Source organism: Seriola lalandi, unplaced genomic scaffold (assembly GCF_002814215.2).
Source record: "Seriola lalandi dorsalis isolate HSWRI2012SDOR001 ecotype SW California unplaced genomic scaffold, Sedor1 jcf7180001977715, whole genome shotgun sequence".
NCBI classification, from domain to species: domain Eukaryota; kingdom Metazoa; phylum Chordata; class Actinopteri; order Carangiformes; family Carangidae; genus Seriola; species Seriola lalandi.
Window position 1 is genome coordinate 1 of NW_019448381.1, and position 1161 is coordinate 1161.

At 40.3% G+C, this 1161-nt stretch overlaps 1 long non-coding RNA gene across 1 annotated transcript; it reads left to right on the forward strand.

The window, feature by feature from the left end:
* The first annotated feature begins 6 nt into the window (after positions 1–6).
* On the forward strand, positions 7–826 carry LOC147820204 (uncharacterized). Its single transcript, XR_015437382.1, has 2 exons — positions 7–102; positions 148–826. It is a non-coding gene; the product is annotated as an uncharacterized LOC147820204 (long non-coding RNA).
* Positions 827–1161: the final 335 nt, after the last annotated feature.

The following is a 1161-nucleotide window of genomic DNA, read 5'->3' on the forward strand; positions in this document are numbered from 1 at the left end:
GTCAAGATGACAGAGGTGATGATGATACTGATGATGATGACAGATTTGACGATGATACTGGTGATGAGGACAGCGTTGATGATTATACCAGTAATGTCAGAGGTGATGATGATAGAAGTGATCATGATACTGATGATGAGAGCAGAGGCGATGATGATGACAGCAGTGATGATGATACCGTTGATGAAGACAGAGGTGATGAAGACAGCGGTGATGATGATGACAGAGGTGATGAAGACAGCGGTGATGATGATGACAGCAGTGATGATGATACCGTTGATGACAGAGGTGATGATGATGACAGCGGTGATGATGATGACAGCGTTGATGATTATACCAGTGATAATGTCAGAGGCGATGATGATACTGGTGATGAGGACAGAGGTGATGATGAGGACAGAGGTGATGATTATACCACTGATGAGGGCAGAGGTTATGATGACAGCGGTGATGATGGTACTGGTTATGATGACAGCAGTTATGAAGACTGAGGTGATGCTGTTGCTGGTGATGATGACAGCGGTCATTCGGGTTTAATAAGTTGTCAGAGAACCTTTAACTGATATGTTCAAACATTTTTGAGACTTGTGAGATACGTTAATTAACATTTCCTCATTATGAAAATCAGAAAATGTAATTCAGCTGGCATAACATTCATGTTCATATTTTGCTTTTGCTAGGACGCAGGGTTATGATCAAAAATGAAGGACACTGAACACTTATGCCACAGTTAGAACAATTAGACAGGGCTGATGGAAAAAGGTTATGAAACATGTTCATTAATTGTTCATTTGTTACTGTATGTAAATAAAGAGTTGTAAATTCTCTTCCTCTCAGGGTTTTATTGCTGCTGGGGTATGAGGGGATTTCTTACAGAAACTGGCAGGCTACATGTAACTACACAAACATGTTTACTTTATCCATGCTTATATTTTCATCTTTGGTTTAAGATGAATTTTAACAATAACCCCAATCTAACTTGTTGTGTCAAACATCAGCGCTGTGATCAGTTCCTCAGATTTGTGGAATACCAGCTGCATCTACACACTTACTTTTCATCTGAGAGCTTGTGTCATATCCACAAACGATCAGTCATACCGGCTCGGCTCTTACACCTGACAAACATGCTTTTTGAAGCAATCACATTTTACTGGTTGGGGC